This window comes from Emys orbicularis, chromosome 5, assembly GCF_028017835.1.
Source record: "Emys orbicularis isolate rEmyOrb1 chromosome 5, rEmyOrb1.hap1, whole genome shotgun sequence".
Lineage (NCBI taxonomy): Eukaryota > Metazoa > Chordata > Testudines > Emydidae > Emys > Emys orbicularis.
Genome location: NC_088687.1, coordinates 40,056,021 through 40,076,710, shown reverse-complemented (window position 1 = coordinate 40,076,710; position 20,690 = coordinate 40,056,021).

Sequence of the window (20,690 nt, the reverse complement as noted above, 5' to 3'; positions counted from 1 at the left end):
ACTGCAATACAAGTGACTTGAATAATTTGTTTTCCAAAAGTCTTAGCTTTGTTTAACACCATTAGTATGAAACAGCGGTATAGAATCTTTTATATCACTACCGGTTGATTTTCTTATTTATGTGCTGTAATCGCTTGTGTACTTCTAATCTAGCAGCCAACCAGTCTGTGTGACCATTTACTTCATTATGACACATTTTTGTTTGGGTTTACATTGAAGACTTGCACTTTCCTTTGGCTGTTCAACATATTAACATAGGTCCTGATCCTGCAGTTCACTGTGTGGGGCACTTGTATTAGATTAAGGGCTTCATTCCTCTCCCCCCCCCCCCCCTCGCACACCCCCCTTTATAGGCATAACTTCAGTACCTTTATTTGTTATTTTTAAGTATGTTCATTAGTCAACCTTTTTAAAATTAAAATATAAGAATGTTATCACAGCACATTGTGGTTATGGGCTCCTAGTAACAGAACTTACTCTTACAATGGCACTTGTCACTTCAAAGAGCCTGCATCTGGATTGTTTTAAATAACCTTAATACACTCTCAGTTCTGGAATTTTTAATCACTTTCTTTATATAAGTCTGATGTAGTTATGAGATGTATTTTAAAAAGATTTTTAAGGATGCCAGAGCTTGGGATCATGTAGAGTTATACATTTGAACAAGTGAATATACTTCTGAGGGCCTGTATAACCAGCACTGATATACATATCATTATTTACTATTAGTAGCACTTTTGTATGAGTGTCTGCATCACAGACTGAAGCCTCTGGATTATAGTAGACTTTGAATCACCCCACACCATCTTTACCTTAACCCTAAACTGCATCTGCTTGCTATGCACAAGGACATCTTTGGAACCGTGGGATCTCTAAATCCTGCTTCCCTCACCTATGGGCAGCAGAGCTGCATGTGAACCTCTGAAGTCTAAGGGCTTGTCTATACTTATGCGCTGGTTCGGCGGCAGGCAATCGAACTTCTGGGTTCGATTTATCGTGTCTTGTCTGGACGTGATAAATCGAACCCAGAAGTGCTCGCTGTCGACTCCGGTAATCCTGCTCGGCGCGAGGAGTACGCGGAGTCGATGGGGGAGCCTGCCTGCCGCATCTGGACCGCAGTAAGTTCGAACTAAGGTACGTCGACTTCAGCTACGTTATTCACGTAGCTGACGTTGCGTACCTTAGTTCGAATTGGGGGGTTAGTGTAGACCAGGCCTAAGTCCATCTGCACCCTAGTGGTAGGGCCCAGTTTACTATTAAAAATGTAATTGGCTACTTGATTTAAGCTTAAATCCAAACAAAACTGGCTGGAGATCATCCTGGTCACTGGATATCATTGGACTTGTAAGTTCAGAATGTGACACAGGATCTGTCCAAGGTTGGGACTCAGTTTTATTTTTGTAGTTATTGGGATAAGGGATGAGCAAAGACCAGCCTTTCCCATGCAGTACATCTTGGTAGAGTATACAGCTGTGTTTGGATCTACTCAGCCACATTTGCATCATTTGCTGAGGGAGACATTTCCCTTCCTCCCCCCTACCCCCCCCCCCCACACACACACACTTAGAATGTTGAATAGAAAGGAATATGATGAGGGCAGCTAATAGGAATGAGAAATTGTATGGGGATCATCATTTTAAAATTGACCTTTTTGATTATCCGTCATTTGTTTTTATACTCCCTGTTAGTTTTCTAATCCACAGAGAAAAATGTTCTATTCACATCTTTTATTTATTCATATCAACCTGTGTGTGTTTAAAACGCTTATTTTCTTAACTCAAGTGTGGTAAAGTACTGATTAGATATACACTATAGAACCCTAGTGATTATTTTAGCATTCTGATGCTAATTTAATGCAGCATAATTCAAATTGTGTCAAATTAGTGTCAAACTGTTAGATATTATTCAGAACAGTTGTCTGACGAGTTTGACTATGCTTATTCATCAGTAGTTAACTACCACTACTTCCTTTATCTGTAAGATAAAAAATAGCATGAAGCCACGTTGTTATAGACTATATCTTTCAGGGTGAATAAGGCATGCTGGTTTCTGTCACTTACTGATCCTGCTGTACCTTAGTTGTCAAATTCCAACACTGAGTATAACAAACTTTAGAACTTGAGAGAACTTTTCATTAACAAGGTTTAGAGATAACAAACTGCCATCTCCTGTCCTCATCTGACATTTCAAACAGCCCTTTCATTTTCAGTGGAAAGAGAAAGCTTTAGTTAATTTATATAAATGGCTGTAAACTGCTACGACACAAGGAAATACAGATAATTTCCTTCTACAGTTCATGGAACAAACACTACCATATCTTGTTCATATCATGTGTCAGAAATATGACCTGAGTACTCTACAATAATATAAACCCTGTGGAACCCATTTTTTGAATGTTCATTAGCAACCCATATAGCAATAAGGAGCCATGACTCTTCTCAGGACTTGTTCAGGCATGATTTGCATACCTCTACACACTACATGTGGTCTGTTCTGTAGCAAGCATTAAAAAATGGCCACATGTAATATATCTGTGAAATGTGGCCTTTCCCTTCATCCAGCTGAAAATTGAAAAATACTTGAGTTTTTGAGAGAAAAAACAAGAAATATTTGAAGATCCTTTTGGATGAAGATCCATTTGCATTAAAAAACACTGAAAATGGCTCATTCTTATGCTTCTGTCATATTCTGACAAATGCAAAGTACTCCTCTGAGGAAGGAACAATCAATTGCACACATACAAAATGGGAAATGACTGCCTAAGAAGGAGTACTGCAGAAAGGGATCTGCAGCGTCCTAGAGGATTGCAAGCTAATCTAATGAAGAAAAAATCAACACAGCAGGCAATGTGTAGCAGTATGTTTGTAAAGCACAAGGCATATCTATAGGGAGTGCAACGATGCATGTTTAATAACCGCTCACTCCCAAATTTATTACAGTCATAAAAATTAAGCTACCTCCCCATCCCACCGCCAGCATTGTCATTTCCCAAACGATGGAAGTTTAAGGCCACCAAAAAAGGATGTGTGTGTGAAAATTGGCTATTTTTAAAATGTGCTTACAGAGCTTAGCTTTCTATTTCTATTAACCATTTAAACCTTGATTGCTTCAGAATTGCCATGCTCCTGCTCTTAACACAGGTCTTGTAGCTCAAAACATCTCTTTTTTTGCTAGGCCAAATCATATTTACAGTGCATATTGTTTAGTAATGTTCTCATCTAATTAGCATGTTATTGCCTGCTGTGTTATTTTTTTTCTTCATTAGATTAAAAAATACAACAAAGAAATCCCACATTTGCAGTTTCAGAACCTCTTCCTACAGCAGTTTGTGCACTTTGGAAACCATTCATTGTCACATTGCTGGAATTTATGTAGGCTCAGCATTAAAGCCACTTGTGTTTTCCAGCGGACAATGTCTGCACAGCTGATTATTACTCTCTCTGAATCAAATTATGGCTCTTAAAACACAGATCATACTAGAGGAGATAGGGTTTGCCACTGCAAACCTCACCCTATGTGTGAGTCGGGCTGATTTTATCCTGAATTATTCTTGAGATCTCTTGATTATACTATAGATTAGTTATGAACAATTCTCAAAAGGTTTTGAATATTCAGCCTAGTTCAGATGAACCTGTCCACATATCTATTCAAGTGACACTATCATAGGACCTAACCACATCAGCCACACCATCAGGGGCTCGTTCACCTGCACATCTACCAACGTGATATATGCCATCATGTGCCAGCAATGCCCCTCTGCCATGTACATTGGCCAAACTGGACAGTCTCTACGCAAAAGAATAAATGGACACAAATCTGACATCAGGAATCATAACATTCAAAAACCAGTGGGAGAACACTTCAACCTCTCTAATCACTCAGTGACAGACCTGAAGGTGTCAGTTTTGCAACAAAAAAACTTCAAAAACAGACTCCAAAGAGAGACTGCTGAACTTGAATTAATATGCAAATTAGACACAATTAACTTGGGTCTAAACAGAGACTGGGAATGGTTGGGTCATTACACTAATTGAATTTTTTTCCCCCCATGTTAAGTTCTCCTCACACCTTCTATGGGTCATCTCGATTATCACTTCAGTTTTTTCTTCTGCTGCTACTGATACCTCATCCCAATTGATTGGCCTCTTACAATTGGTATGCGTACTTCCACCTTTTCATGTTCTCTGTATGTATAAATATCTTCTGTCTGTGTGTTTCACTCTATGCATCTGAAGAAGTGAGCTGTAGCCCACGAAAGCTTATGCTGAAATAAATGTGTTCGTCTCCAAGGTGCCACAAGTACTCCTGTTCTTCTTCCAAATTTTGGACGCTCTCTAGACCTAGAAAACCATGAGGGCTACAAAAAAAAAGGCATTCAATTTTATACCTTTGCACCATGACAGGCTCACTTCAGGGAGCAGCCAGGTGACATAACATCCCCATTCATACTCTCCCAGTCTGCAGATCTTCTTCAGGAGACATGCCCATCAATTCCCAGCTTGGTGGGAAGACAAGAGGAGTTCTACACCCTCTGGAATTTCGGAAGCATGATGCATAGTATGTCACAGTTTCTATGACTGCTGCAGAGTGCCAAATTTGTATAGAGTGACTAGAAGAATGGTGGCTGAGTCATGTTGTGGAGAACAGTTATCAGAAAAGGTATTGGCCAACATCTCCCGGAAGAGGACCTGTTTGTAGGATCTCATCAGATGTCTGCTAAATGGCTTGCAGGTAGAGGGAAGAGTGTCACATGACACGTGCTTAAGAGAAATTGCCCATGAGTGGTGGGTGGAGCTTAGAAGAGGCTATCCTAGACTGAACAAACTTTCAGTTCTGGCTTGCTTAGAGAGGTGGGTAGTACCTGAGAACAAGTTCTTATTTTACTGAAAGGTTAAACAAAACTTTTATCCATTTATATTAGGGCACTTCTCAACCTACCATGTCCTGAATGTGGGGAAAAGTGTTTGGCCGAAGACACGAGACGTTTTAGACAGGTGATTTCAAGGGATGTAGAATTAATTTTTTAAATAATCTTCCTTTCATGATTAAAACTGCTGCTGTAAACAATAATAATAAAAGGAAGACCATACTCAATCCTTTTGAAACAAAGGTAAACTGGGGCCCAAATATGAATAATGGGTGAACATACTCTGCTTATTGCTTTTGTAAGTGAATTTTAAAATCTCCAAGAGATTTGACAACAGAACTGTTGAAAACCAAGACCCAAAAAGTACTAGGGGAGGGATGTGCGGAAAGCAGGGATATTTAAGGTAAGGTAAATGTTTCCCCTTAAATTTTTCCATAATAAAAATCCACATAACAAAACTATGTAGGTGCTATCTTGTTTTCCTTTGAGAATCCCCAAATCGCGCTTTATCTGCTTATGTATGTATATCACTCGTATCATGGTATTTGTGAGGTGACCTGCATTGGCTCTCTGGTAGCCTGCCAGACAGAAGGATGTTGTACAGTATACTAGAGTTCTCAGCAGCAGTAAATGTTTAAACAGATTTTATTAAAATTACAGATGGGGCTGTTGGCTGCTAGAAGCTGTTGAAATATACCTACGTCCTGAGCGGGTCATGAGCTAAAAGCATGTCATGAGACATCCTGCTAGCACATGAGCTAACAGTCTTCCAAAAGCATAGTAGGATTGGAATGTGGGTAATGAAAAGCCAGTAGATAATACTTTTTGCTGTCTGTCCTGTATAGTACCTTGCGATATGTTTCCCTCTGAGAGAAGAAAGTGTGGTGTTATCAAACACTTCCACTGGGGTAGTGCCTGGAGGCTAGACAGGTTGAGCCCCATTCTGATGGACACAGTACAAAGTTAGAGAAAATACTGCAACATTTTGTTCTGAATTTATTTTTAGTGAAAGTGTTGGTTACTCTTCGTTCGGGGGTAACAAAACTTTTTTTTCTTGAGCATATAAATTTGGAAAATAAAATGAAACAAAATAAATCTATAGCTAGAAATAGCTTAATAGACCTATTTGTGTCTTATGCATTACTTCATCAATTACCCAGAATAAAAATATAAAACATTGATTTACTTTATACCTTAGGGTTATATTATCTACCCTTTTATGTCCCTCCTGTTGGGAACAAAAGTTCTTTTTTATTTTTGGTAAATAAATCTATGTTCCGGCTAACATGACTCTGATTTTTATTCTCTTGTGGAATCTAAATGTTCCAAACTAGTATACAGGGAGAGAACCAAGTGAGTTACTCTCCTCCCTGTAATTTTTTTGAGGTTACGAAGATTGCCTACTTTCCCCCCCTAATGTCAAGCTTTTGGGGGCACGGAATAAGTCTCTATTCTCTGTAATGTTTTATGCACAGTTATAGTACTGTTTAAAAAGATAGACCCACTTTTGTTGTGCTACCTACTGTGAATCTAATTGATTTGTAAACGCAGTCTGCTTTTCTGTTTGTGTTTTAGATGTGAACTCATTGGTAGTAAAATATGTGATTTTGTTGCAGACTGTAGGATCATAGCATCCTCATAAAGGATAAGAAGATTGTTTTCCAAATGTCTGTGTTAAGAGTTCATGAGATTTATTCAGTTTGAAAGAACTGCAAATATTTTCTTTTCTTTTCATCATTGATGCCATTTGTTTACTTTTTGCACTCTTCATTCTGTTTTGGGAATTATAACAGACTGGTCAGTTTAATTTGTGCTCAGTCTGTTTTTTAGCTTTATGGTTGTTCAATAGCAGAACACTGCAATATTTGAGTTGCAAAAAGTGTTGGGAATAATCCATCCCTCACACCACCACTAAAAAAAAGAAAACCCCACTCTTTGATTTCCCCCCCTAAAATCACTGAAAACCTCTCTAATATTTTGTAACCCCCTTTTAAAAAGAGCCTGACCTAAGTTTGGGCCCATGGTTACAGTATTCACCAAGAGAAAATAACCTGGTGTGCGAACTTTTGCTAAGTGTCTTCTAAACCACTGTATTTGAAAAAGCTGCAGATCTGGAACTTCATCTTTATATTGTGTATCACTGGAAGGTGTATAGCCTTATTTTTGGGTGCTGTAAACAAATAAACTGTACTTTGTAGAATCCTTAAATATAAAAAGCCTTAAATATAACAGGTTTATTTTTCATTCATACTTTTGATATCTAATACACAGTAACTAGGAATGTTGTTTTAAACCTAGTCCTAAAATTATCCAGCAGAGAAAATGAGATTACAATTTCATTTCTGTCAATCAGTATACAAGGGGGGTTATTCATTGACAGAATTTCCATTCCGTTTTAAGGAAAAAGCAGCAAAATGCATCTATAGAAATGTTCAGTCCCTACATATCCTAAAAATATTAATCAGTCAAGCATGAATTTCTTTCATCACTAGGCTCACTAGTTTGACTTCTCTGTGTGAAGAATAATCTCATTTCTTCAAGAAAATATAACCCATGGCAGGGATGGAAGATTGTGATTCCCAGAGAAATTGTTTGGATGTTCAGTATATTTGAAGCTGATGTAACCACATTCAAACTAAACTGAATAAACTTTGCTGTCTATGCTTATTGCCTAGTACAAATGAAAGATAATTTTCCTGCAGTCCTTGCTAGTTTGCTGTCTGGATTACTAGTAATTTTTTTTCATAGTTATGTTTTACTTTGTATTTTGTATCTGTGATGTTGCACCCCATAATGCTTTATGGGAATATTCTTATGAATGCATATATGAGATAACTGGAATATGTTTTATGCTACATATGCCATGTAACATACCTCTGTAAAGGTTATGATCTATGAATCTATTCATTCTATTTATATGCATGTATCATTTTTGTGTTCAAAGTTATGAATATTAGCAGTGTACTTACTTGATTTCTAAGTAGCCTTAGTAAAGCATTTGGTCAGCTTCTTGAGAAAGGAATATGCAAGTTAAGTGCCCAATCAAGAAACACTTAATAAACAATGGATCTTAGATGGCTCCAATCCACATAATAAGTCTACTTTAGGACATTCAAGATAGCATGTAAACCATGGCTGCTACCTGTAAGTTCTGAGTCATGCATGGACATGTGACTTGCCCATGTGACTCCAAAACTCCATCTTGTAGCTGGGATTCTACACACGGGTAGGGAGGGGTGTCTACCCACAAGAGAGAGTCTATTTAAACCCCGGGGAGATCCCTCCATTTTGTCTTCAGTTGGCTCAAGAGATAGCCTCTCCACCCCCAAGGATACCTGAAAGAAACTGGAACAAACGACAGTAACTACAGGGGGTGTGAGTGATTGCTGGACCCAGACTAGAAAGAGACTAGTCTGTAAAAGGAAGCTTACTGGAACACCTCTGAGGCTGAGGTTTTATCTGTATTCAGTTTTCGTACTGTATTAGGAATAGGCTTGTGTATTTTATTTTATTTTGCTTGTTAATTCACTTTGTTCTGTCTGTTACTACTTGGAACCACTTAAATCCTACTTTCTGTATTTAATAAAATCCCTTTTTACTTATTAATTAACCCAGAGTATATATTCATACCTGGGGGGGTGGGGGGGGGCAAACAGCTATGCATATCTCTCTATCAGTGTTATAGAGGATAAACAATTTATGAGTTTATCCTGTATAAGCTTTATACAGGGTAAAACAGATTTATTTGGGGTTTGGACTCCATTGGGAGCTGGGCATCTGAGTATTAGAAACAGGAACACTTCTTAAGCCGCTTTCAGTTAAGCCTGCAGCTGTTAGGGGACGTGGTTCAGACCTGGGCCTGTGTTTGTAGCCGGCAAGCATGTCTGGCACAAATAGGCGGGGTTCTGGAGTCCCAAGCTGGCAGGGACAGAAGTAGTCTTGGCACATCAGTTGGCAGCCCCAAGAGGGTTTCTGTGATCCAACCTGTCACAGTTATGTTTTACTTTGTATTTTGTTTCTAAATAATGTTATCTGTAGGTGTGAATGTGATTAGCGGGGAAATGGAGGTGGAGTAGTTCCTGAGTTGCTTTGCTTGCTCTCATAAGCTTGTCAGACTCTTTGTATGTGTTTTCAGCTAATTCTATTTCTAAATATGTATCTGACTTTGGTGAATGTTGAAATTTCAATTTTTTTAAAGCAGTTTGCTCTGCTCTACTATTTATATCTGCTGATTTATATCAAACAGATCTGGCATACTTCATCCCTAGTGAAACATAGTGGAAAATCTTTCATGCTGCTCCCACAAAGTCAGGTTTGTCATGTTGCAGAAACCTGCTGATAGGCAGTCCGTTCACGCTTTGCAGGCTGGAGTAGAGGGAGAGGCAGAGCCCTACTGTACCCTAGTGAAAAGCAAAGAATTCCTGAATGGTTCTATCTCTGCAAATGACTTGGCAGAAAGGGCATGGCAGAAATGAGGTACTGAGAGACACTTAGCAGTGATATACTTCCAGAGGTTTCACTGGTAGAAGGGTTGAAAATATTGGGGGGGGAGGCGGAGGAATGATTTTTTTTGATGAAAAAATTAGAAAATTTTTCAGATTTTTTTTTTTTTTTTTAGTGGAACAAGAACAAAATGAAGAAGAATCACTTATTTCTCTTCCTCTTTTCCTCCCCTCCCTTTCTTAGTGGCAAAATGGGGGGATGGGGAAGGTGGTGGAAAGGAAGAGAGAGGAGGAAAATGTGAAACATTGGAAATTTCAGTCTTTTGGGTTTTTGTCAAAAAATCAGACATTTTAGAAATAGAAATGTTTTGGACATTTATTGTATTTATTTAAAACACCACTTTTCCTTTTAAAAAAAAGTTTGAATGTAAAATGCTGAACAGCAATATTCAGTAGTTGCTGCCCCTAATTTGACTGGTTATTTTTAATAGCATATAGTTTACCCCCCTCCCCTCCCCTTGTGTTTCTTCTAAACAAGTTCAAACCTAGAATGAGCAGCTGCTGTTAAGCAGCAGGTTCTCTGCTAATGAGAAAGATGTTACCATCTTGATTGTTACAAAAGTCCTGGAAAAAGGACCAGACACAAAAGTACCCAGCTTTTTACCCTTATGTTCACCTTTGGTCTCTCGAAGAGGAGGGAGTGGAGAGAAAAAGGATGACTTCCAGTATTTGTTCACTAACTATACTTTGGGGCAGTTTTTTGAAGCAGTTCATAGCTTTTTGAACTGCTAATGATGTCTATAGCTCAGCAAGCTCAATGTGGCCCAATAGAAAATGTTACTTAGGTATTGAAAACAAAATCAAAGGGAAGTCACATATCGAGTAGCCAGTGATCCTGGATCCTCATGGGGTGCCAGTCTTATTGAATAGATAGCTTAACCAATAAATGGCTGCTATTTTGGGGTTGGTTGTTTGGTTTTGATTGGATGAGTTCTGGCTACTACATCTGGCAACACTACTTGGGCCTGGTCCCCACTAACCCCCCACTTCGGACTAAGGTACGCAAATTCAGCTACGTTAATAACGTAGCTGAATTCGAAGTACCTTAGTCCGAACTTACCGCGGGTCCAGACACGGCAGGGAGGCTCCCCCGTCGATGCCGCGTACTCCTCTCGCCGAGCTGGAGTACCGGCGTCGACGGCTAGCACTTCCGGGATCGATTTATCGCGTCTAAACCAGATGCGATAAATCGATCCCAGAACATCGATTGCCTGCCGCCGGACCCTCCGGTAAGTGTAGACGTACCCTTGGAATACAGTAGGATATTGCAAAAGCATGTGGCATTAACTATGTCAGGAATTTTTGTCTTGTTTCTTTTGGGCACTTCCAAAATTGTAATTGCTGTTTGTTATGGAATATGCAGAATTGCCAATACAATCACAAAGAGTCAAGTTTATGACTCTGCAAAGTGCCTAATCCTTTTATTCTGAGCCTCACATTGCTACTAAACTATTACTTTCCATTAATTTTCAGTTTATGTAGTTTAATATTCTTGTATGTTAATAAGTTTTGTTTTCCTTCTAATAATGTTCTTTTATGAGAGAAATGTTTCCCCGCTAATCCCATTTTTAATCTGTGCATCATATGCATGTACGTTTACTTTCCTCCAAGTTAAAAAAAAAAAAAAAAAAAAAAAGATCCTGAGAAATATCGGTCTTGGTTCATCACAACATTATTGCAAACAGTGAAATAAATAAATAGTGAAAACAGTGAACACATGTTTGTATAAAAGTGGAATAACACTGTCATGTATACATTGTACACAGTAGGTTGCATACTGCTACTAGAAGGACAGACTTCTGTACCAGATATGGACTGGCCTCGGAGCTTCCTTCTCAGAGAGATTCCCCAGATGTTGTCCATAAAATCCTTTAATCCTCTGCGAGATATGGCTGAGGTTAGCTTAAATAAGGTATGTTACGCATGGCACCACCTAGTAGCAGAGCAGTATAATACAGCTTAGCATTCTATTACATCTCCCCCTTTAAATTAGACATTCCTACCATTTACAAAATTAACACTTTCATACTGTCTTTGAAGTTCAGTACATATCTATCTGTTAAGTGTCTCTGAATCATACTGGTTTTCTAACTACATGACCTAAACACATTACAACTTTGGTCATCTGGTCATCCATTAGTTGCAACAACTGGCTGTGGTTGTTTTGGAATCCTCAAGTCGTCTTTTTCTTGTTCTGTATCCTCCATCTGTAGAGTTCGCTCTGTTGATTGTTCTTTTTGAGGAACAAACTGTAGATGTCAACAATTTCTGTTGAACTGTCCTCTCTTGGACTTGATCACACATAATCAGGGTACTGAATTATTTTTCTTTCCAATGGCTAGAGTTATCCATTCTTTTTATCCATCCAACTTGTCACAAACATGGTCACCAGGTTATAGACCCAGCAGTTCTCTGAGTGTAATTTGTTGTAAAAGTGTTTGTAAGCTTTTTTTCTTATTATTTGACATGGCTACTCTCTTCATGTCGAGTCACTTTTGAGATAGATTTTTTTTTCCAAAGTTGGACCAGTAGTTCTGAGTTGTCTTCCTATCACAAGTTGTGCTGGACTATATCCAGTAGTTGCTGTGGATGTTGATATCTAACGCAGAAGAGCAAAGAATGGATCTTCATGCTGTAGGATTTTCTTGGATGTTTGTATAACTCTCTCAGCCTCTCGATTTGCTTGTGGGTAATGTGGGCTGCTAGTAATATGATCAAAATCATATTCCATTTATAATTACTTAAATTTTGCTGCAGTGAATTGTGGTCTGTTTTTGTCACTAGTTGTTCTAGAATACCAAAATGAGCAAAAGTGCACTTCAGTTTCTTGATAACATTGATATGTTATGTCTTTCAAGTAAATAACAAAAATAGTCCATTATGACCAGGTAATGATGAGTTTTAGAAAACAACTAAACTGAAATATTCATACTGATTTATGCATTAGCTTTATTAATTACTCTGTTTAGCTCTAATTTTCATCTCTTTGACAAGTAACATTTCCTTGTCTTTGCAGCTCAGAAATATAAGTGCTTTAATATTTTCACCACTTCTCAGAACTGCTGTAAATGTTATGATGCAGTCATTAAATATTTAGGGATGAGTTTAACATAAATGTAGCTGCTACACATTCCCCTGAATCCCTTGTGATACAGGAAGGCCAGGGAGCAGTGGGAAGTGGTAGAAGGGAAGTATATAAACCCTAGGTTAATTAAGGCGTGGTTCCCTGTAGACTAGGGAGGGTTGCTACAGGTTAATTGGAGTACCTGCAATCAATTAAGGCCCTGTTAGGCTAGGTCTACACTACAGCGGGGGTCCGACCTAAGATACGCAACTTCAGCTACGTGAATACCGTAGCTGAAGTTGCGTATTTTAGGTCGGCTTACCTAGCGGTGAGGACGCGGGAAAGTCGACCGCTGCCGCGCTGCCGCCGACTCCGCTGCCGCCTCCTGCCGAGGTGGATTTCCGGAGTCGACGGCAGAGCGATCAGGGATCGATTTTACCGCGTCTTCACTAGACGCGGTAAGCCGATCCCCGATAAACCGATTGCTACCCGCCGGATCGGCGGGTAGTGAAGACAAAGCCTTAGAAACCTAATAAAACCCCCTGCTTCAGGCAGTCAGGGGGAAGGAGACAGAACTGGAGCTTGGAGGTGTGCTGTTAGACTTGGAGAAACAGAAAACCGGAGTAAGGGAGACCCTGTCCCAGTAGGGGAGGGACATTCCCTTCCCCAGCTTTTAAGGACTGAAGGTACCCCACCCAAGGGAGAAGAGGGTAAGAACCTGCAGGGGTTGAGAGGGGCTGGGACTCAGAGTGAGGAGCAAACCCAGACCCCTCCCCCACTTCCCTCCTTTACCACCTTCCTGGGCCACTAGTGGGGCCCTTGGTGCCCCAAGAGCAGGGGTAAGGGGTGGTATTTTAGCCCCCCCCCCACCAAGAAAAGCGCAGGACCCACCATACTATATCAACCATCTTGTCACACCCTCTACTAATTGTATAGATATTCACTAAAACAGTGGTTCTCAAACTTTTGCATTAGTGACTGCTTTCACACAGCAAGACTGAGTGTGACACCCCCCCCCCCCCTTTAAATTAAAACACATTTTTTATATTTAACATTATTCTAAATGCTGGAGGCAAAGTGTGGTTTGAGGGTGGAGGCTGACAGCTTGTGATTCCCCCATGTAATAACCTCATGACCCCTGAGGGGTTACGACCCCCAGTTCGAGAACCCCTGGACTAAAAGATTATTGGAGAGGGGGAAGAGATACTTGGTCCTCTTTTTGTTGTAGTTATTTTCCCCTTGGCTTTAGTTGACTGTTAGTCTTCGTTGACTTACTTTAAAGTCATTGGGGTGGCAAGGTGCATCTGTCAGGGCAGAAAGTTTCCCTAAAGGTCTGAAATAGAAATTAGTTGATAAAAATCAAGCTTATTTGAATTTATAACTACTGGCAATAATTAGAATACAGAAAATGGTTTTGGGTTGCACAGTTATTACTTGATGGCAAAAGAAGAACAGGAAGACTGAAAAGCAGGTAGGCTTTACTCCATGGATGAAATCCTAGCTCCACTGAAATCCAGTGGGAATTTTGCTGTTCACTTCAGTGGACTCAGGATTTCACACCATGTTCATGAAAACTGAGAATAAATCTGAAGGAAAGCCACTGAAGACATGGTATAACTGAGAACAAAATTTGGTCTACAGTCTGTTTTCTATTATCTTCATGAACAGAAGAGAGCTAATGCTACTTACCTAAAAAGCAGTAATATGCTCTCTCCCACTTCTTTGATTCCTGTTGTCTGAGTTGAATGACAACCATCCCAGAAGAGGTATAGATACAAAGACATATGGCTGAAAATTACTTCAGTTTTTTAGAGTCATGACTATTGGGGTAGGATAGAGTCACACAGGCAAGGTACATTTGTTTAAGCTGTACTTCAGTCTGACAAAAGAAATGTTATTACACTCTTTCCCTGATAGATCCTGACTGAAGTTTGAAACTCAACAACAGTCTCTAAAGGAAATGAGGAAAATTAATATTATGAATGTCTGTTTAAATGACTGTCAGGGAAGTACTCTCCTTTTGTACTTCAGATTCAATATTTAATTTCTAGTTTGAAACCTGGTCACCCTGTGGGGTTGGCTTCTTTTGTTTATTATCAAAACCCAGAGCTTCAGGCCTTTACATAAAGTTGTACTTCTGACGTGTTGCGTAAAAATTCCTGAGGTAATAGCTTTCAAAATCTAAAGTAGATTCAGAATACTTGACCTATTGCTGGCTTGTTGCAGATATGTTTACAGAATTATTTTTGGATACTTGGGAGATTTGTAGAATATATATTTCTTGAATGTTTGGTAATACAAGTAGAGCAAAATCACTTTGCTCAAAAAGAAATTTTGGGTTTAGCTAACATTGTTCCATTATTGATGTGCATTCTTTGCTTGGTAAATAAATAATATAATATAAAAAAATAAATAATAATATAACACATTGAAGTGTTAAAGGAACCAATTAAATATCACTGGACAGGGGTAATAGAAAAACTATATTTTTCCTTTAAAAATACAATGGACTGAAATAATTTCAGGGATAAACTGTTAATTGTATTACTATGAGTTCTGTCTGATACTCTCAGAAAACCATTGGGAATGGAATGCATGCTGCCTCTTCCACTTCACAAAACTCATATGTAGTGGGGAAGGTACTATATACTGCCAAAGTACATACCTAGGGCCCCATTATATAATACTAGCAGTGCACTGAGGATCTTCTGTGTGGCACTCCCCTAACCTGTTAGAGGTCAGCAGGGTCTGACACCATTCCCAACCTGCCCTAACCACTGGGGAGAGACCATTTTAGGCTTGCATTCCATATTTGGGGTGAGGGGAAAAGCTAAGAGAAGGAGGCAAAAGGGCAAGGCCGTTGTTCTCCCTTCCTTCCTCCAGACACCAAAGAAAAAGCTGGCAGAAGGTTAATACAGCCTGCTACATGACTTTGTTATGGGGTGTCCACCTCACATAAGCTAGAGTAGGTTGTTAGATTAATTAGTCTGCTAGGCTGAATCTAGGGAGAGCCAGGGATTGAAAGGCTGATTGATGATGGAGCCCAGCTGAGAAGGAACAGGTGGGGCTGGTATAAAGCCAGGAAGTTGGCAGCAGAAAGGGGATGCAGGGAAAATTCTCTGCAGTCATTTACTGGGAGAAGGAAGGTGTGTTTGGGGCTATGGAGTTAAGTAGTTTGTGGCTACTCCCTCAGAGGAGGGAGTTTGGGCTGGTAAACCCAGAGGGAGCAGAACCAGAATATGTATGAAGCAGTCTCAGGGAAGAGTAGCAGGGTCTGGGAGAAAGCAGATCACAGTTGCTAGACATAAGGTCCCTGGTCTGGAATGCAGAGTAGAGAGTGGGCCTGGGTTCCCCTACCAGTCACTGGGCAGGTGGAATAGACTGGGCAGTGGAGCCAAAGACTGGGACAGTTACCCGATAGGACTTTGCTACCCTGGAAGTGGGGGACTATAGTGACCTGACCAAGCCACGAAGAGGACTTGGAAGGGGCTAATCCCCAGAGACAGTACCCAGTGATGAGTGAAACCCTATCTCTCTCACCCCCGTGCTAGGGGAAAAATCCCTTCAGAGGGCCTAGAGAGCAGTGTCCAGATAGACTCATAGACTTTAAGGTCAGAAGGGACCATTATGATCATCTAGTCTGACCTCCCGCATGATGCAGGCCACAAAAGCTGACCCACCCACTCCTGGAATAATTCTCTCCCTTGACTCAGCTGTTGAAGTCCCCAAATCATTATTTAAAGACTTCAAGTCGCAGAGAATCCTCCAGCAAGCGACCCCTGCCCCATGCTGCGGATGAAGCAGTAGGCAGGAAAAACTCTAGATGCATGGGCTCATTGGAAATTAACTGTCAGGATTCCAAAGGGTAGTGAGGTGAGAGGAAGGGCAAAGGCCACAAAGTAGGTACTGGATGCTCAGGGTCTTTGTGTGAATAGTCCTGAGCTTTTGCTTGCTTGGGTTAGGGGAGTGACACTGTTGCCTGTCTTGTGTGTGCGTGTGGTGCTATGGAGGTTCCCCACTCTGACAGAATAATTTTGAGGAAATATCCTGGATGGGATGTTTGTGTGTTTCAGAGCACATCTTATGTGTATTTCATGGGAAGGGGACAGTTGGACTGAAATGGTTGATAAAGCTCTAAAGATGATGCCAGATGCCAAATGTGCAATGTGATATGGTCAGAGGTGGAGAAAGCTAATGAAAATCAGGTTTGTTTGCAGAGTTAAAATACCATAACATACGACTATAGAGGTATAAAGAATCCTCCTCTAAAACATGAATGAGACCACACATGAAACTATTACTGCATTAACCTTTTGGGCACTTCACAAGCAGCTTCCCACAGATTTTGCTGACAAGCAGCATTTGGAATTTTACCTAGTAGCTCAATTGGATATGCCCGCAGATGGCACAGATACTTGCCATCCAATCTACACAAATCAAATGCAAACCTAGCCCTGCAGGTTATCTTGGAGGTTCAAGTTTAACGTTCAACATGTGCTCACCAAGCTTTCATTAGCATGGACTAAAGTTCTCAAACACATTAAAAACTGAACCCAGTGCATAGTCTGAGTGGGTTGCAGGTCTGGTGCATTTATTTTGCACTGTCTGGTGTATGATTATTAATTAGCACAATGTACAGTGGGCACCCTTAAAAAGTTCCACCAATTTGAAAGATTAATCCTGTTCTAAAGGCTTTCCCCATTTTAAAGATAGGGAATATATCTATTACTGGTAAAATATTTCAAAGTAGTGGAACTTTTTGTGTGTGTTCACTGTACATACAACTAGAACTAACTTGGCTCTATCAATTCAGAGCTTCTATGTGGCTGTTTTGGTTTTTTAAATTTTAATATGACTGAATATTTTCTCCCCTTACTTTTGCCATTTTAACATATAAAATCTGTTGGATCAAGGAAAAGGACCACACCCTTCATGTGTGGAACCGCTATTGAAGTCAATGAGTTTTTATATGCCAAGAGTTTGCAGGACTAAGTTCAGATACAGTAGAATATCAGTGTGAACTAATAAGGAGAAAACAAGAGAATAATTAGGCTTGGAAGGATTACATTTTTATTGGCAAATGTCAGTAAGTGTCAATTTCATCTTACAAATACAAGCCAATGAAAAAATATTTTCATCTATGATAACTGAAATTTCCAGATAGGCAACATAAGAAAAATGATGAATGGTAACTTAGAGTTTGATTTAAGGATATTTATTTTGTATATTTTGACACGTAATGTTGACAATTTGTGTTTTAATGATCATAAAGCTTTAACTTTTCGAATCTCGTGTCATAAAATAATTTCTGACCTCCTATAATTTCCCATAACTGTGAAAATTTATAGATAAAAATTGAAAAAAATGCTTAAAATTAACATCAATATTATTTGTTGAAATTATATAAGTCTTCTGCCAAGCCTAGGAATAATACACAGAAAATATTGACTTGCAGTCCTCCACCACAGGACAGAATGGAATGGTGTACATCATCTCTACTATCGGGGATGGTCACATTTGCAACACTTATTTTTAGTCTATTGCTGTTCATTCATATTCACTAGAAGCAACATGTTCACACTAAGTAAAATCATCTAAGTATTCATTAAAAATATACATAAATGGTATCTGAAAACTTCATATGACTGTACTGTAAAATGCAAAACTGATCCTGCTGATTTTCTGTGCTGCCTAGAGTGTTCAGGGAAAGCTAAACTGAAGGGTTGCACTGATTTCTAAATCTTGTGGCAAAAGTCTTCCTATATGAAAAATAAAACTTAATTCTGCACAATGGCATTATTGTTCCTTTACAAACCTATGTAAAGTCTCAAAGTTTGCTATGGGAGGCTCAAAGATTTAAGACATATTTGTCACATCCATGACTGAGTTTTATAAGAAATAATCCACATTGTTTGCTTCTCCTTGTAGGATTGAACTGCATTTTCTAATTTATCATGCACTTCTGAAGCTCCAACTTTTCTTTTAATGGCAATTATACTCTTTTATGAAGGAAAAACTGAGGCATGCTGCAGCTAATGAGAATCACCATGTATCAGATTGGCTGTTATAAATTCAGTTGCATGTAATGCCTAACAATTAAATATTTATGAGCCTCTGTAATTAATCACTAAATTATCCATGTAAGTTAATTGTTATCTAATTAATAGTTTGCCTATGAATATTTTACCTTTGTAGTTGCATTCCTACATGTCTCAGTTGATGGGGGGCGGGGGGGGGGGGAAAGCCTGGTGGGAAGATTCATTGTTTATTTTGTTTGCATCTCTTATACATTTACACTGCAAATTTCTATGCCCATTTTAGCCGTCCAATTAGAAAGAAGTAGAACAGAATCCAGATTAGATGCATATAGAATTATCGCTGCATGAAAGTCAGATTTGTTCATGAAGCAACAGTTTACTGAATCTATAAAACTGAGAAGACTGTTAGAAGAAATGAGTGTATTGGTTACAGGAAAGTTAAAACATAGAAAAGTTAAGTTTGTAATTCAGTCATACAGTTGGTGTAAAGATTAGTTTAATAAAACATGTATTGCTTCTTTATGCCCCTTTATATTATCTCTTTTTTAATTCCTTAGTATCTATTGATTGTATTGGCTATTTGTGTTTTTGTCTACAGACCCACAGTATGCGTAATAATGTTGGTTGTGAGGAACCTAACCCAGCTGTGACATATTGTATCTAAGTGAAAGGAAGTGTTTTGCACTTCCAGGGTTTTAAATCTAAATTTTTAGATCTTTTTGAGAACTCTCAGCTTCCATGTATCTGTACAGGAAATAAATGCAGCTCTGTGAGTAAGGAGACACAGAATGGACTGAGGACAATATGAATGCATAAAGCATGGAGGTACTAGATGAGTAACAATTATCAACCCTGAGTACCCAGCCTTCTTATCTTGGATGTTTTGTTTGTGTTCCACCTGTTTCAATTATGTGGGAAAATCCCAGATCAGTTATAGGGCTGTGAACAGGGTTTGGTTCTGTAAACCTAAAATCATATTCATGCATGGTGGCAATAAACATGTTTATGGATACAAAAGTTGACACTGAGGCTACGTCTACACTACTGCGGTAAGTTGACCTATGCTACGCAACTGCAGAGTGTCGATGGGAGAAACTCTCCCGTCGACTTACCTTACTCTTCTCGTCGGGGGTAGAGTACAGGGGTGGACTGGAGAGCGATCTGCTGTCAATTTGGTGGGTCTTCACTGGGGCCGGTTTTGTTTAATATCTTTATTAATGATCTGGAGGATGGTGTGGACTGCACTCTCAGCAAGTTTGCAGATGACACTAAACTGGGAGGCGTGGTAGATACGCTGGAGGGTAGGGATCAGATACAGAGGGACCTAGACAAATTGGAGGATTGGGCCAAAAGAAACCTGATGAGGTTCAACAAGGACAAGTGCAGAGTCCTGCACTTAGGACGGAAGAATCCTATGCATTGCTACAGACTAGGGACCGAATGGCTAGGTAGCAGTTCTGCAGAAAAGGACCTAGGGGTCACAGTGGACGAGAAGCTGGATATGAGTCAACAGTGTGCTCTTGTTGCCAAGAAGGCTAATGGCATTTTGGGCTGTATAAGTAGGGGCATTGCCAGCAGATCGAAGGACGTGATCGTTCCCCTTTATGCGACATTGGTGAGGCCTCATCTGGAGTACTGTGTCCAGTTTTGGGCCCCACACTACAAGAAGGATGTGGAAATATTGGAAAGAGTCCAGCGGAGGGCAACAAAAATGATTAGGGGTCTGGAGCACATTACTTATGAGGAGAGGCTGAGGGAACTGAGATTGTTTAGTCTCCAGAAGAGAAGAATGAGGGGGGATTTGATAGCTGCTTTCAACTACCTGAGGGGGTGTTCCAAAGAGGATGGAGCTCGGCTGTTCTCAGTGGTGGCAGATGACAGAACGAGGAGCAATGGTCTCAAGTTGCAGTGGGGGAGGTCTAGGTTGGATATTAGGAAACACTATTTCACTAGGAGGGTGGTGAAGCACTGGAATGCTTTACCTAGGGAGGTGGTGGAATCTCCTTCTTTGGAGGTTTTTAAGGCCCGGCTTGACAAATCCCTGGCTGGGATGATTTAGTTGGGAATTGGTCCTGCTTTGAGCAGGGGGTTGGACTAGATGACCTCCTGAGGTCCCTTCCAACCCTGATATTCTATGATTCTATGATTCTATGATGTATAATAGAGGCAGTAGATATGGCACTGGACTGGGCATCTCAAGATATTTGTTGAATTCTCAG